Source organism: Sinocyclocheilus grahami, unplaced genomic scaffold (genome assembly GCF_001515645.1).
Source record: "Sinocyclocheilus grahami isolate Dianchi unplaced genomic scaffold, SAMN03320097.WGS_v1.1 scaffold136.1, whole genome shotgun sequence".
NCBI classification, from domain to species: domain Eukaryota; kingdom Metazoa; phylum Chordata; class Actinopteri; order Cypriniformes; family Cyprinidae; genus Sinocyclocheilus; species Sinocyclocheilus grahami.
In genome coordinates, this window is record NW_015505315.1 from 1,049,290 (window position 1) to 1,049,898 (window position 609).

Here is a 609-nt window from a genome sequence, read left to right on the forward strand (position 1 = left end):
ACTTTAATTGTACTTTGGTTTTTAAGTAACAATACATTTGTTTTTCGTTTTTTTTTATTCAGGGCCAGTCAGTTAACATTTTTTTGTAAAAGAAACTTATGGAGTATTTTCAGCGCTGCTGTTTTATTAATACCAAATCCCAAGGCAGCATTTATTTAACCAAAAATACAGTAAAGACAGTACAATACAGTATTTTGAAGTATTATCGCTATTCAAATAACTGTTTTCTGCTTAAATATATTATAAAATGTAACTTATTCCTTGTGAAGGTAAAGCTGAATTTTCAGCAGTCTTCAGTGTCACATGATCCTTAAGAAATCGTTCTGCTAATTTGCTTTTCAAGAAGCATTTTCTTATTAATATTAATGTTGAAAAATTGTAGTTGTGTTGCTTAATATTTTTGTGGAAACTGATGACTAAAAAGTTTAAAAGAACTTAATTTATTTTAAGAAATCACTTGTAATATTATGAATTTCTTTGCTGTCACACATCCATTTAATAGCATCTTTGCTGAAAAAGTGTTTTTTTTAATCCTGCTGACCCACAACCTTTGAACCGTAGTGTAATAGATATTAATCTATGCCTCCATGAGTACAATTGTTTTTTAAT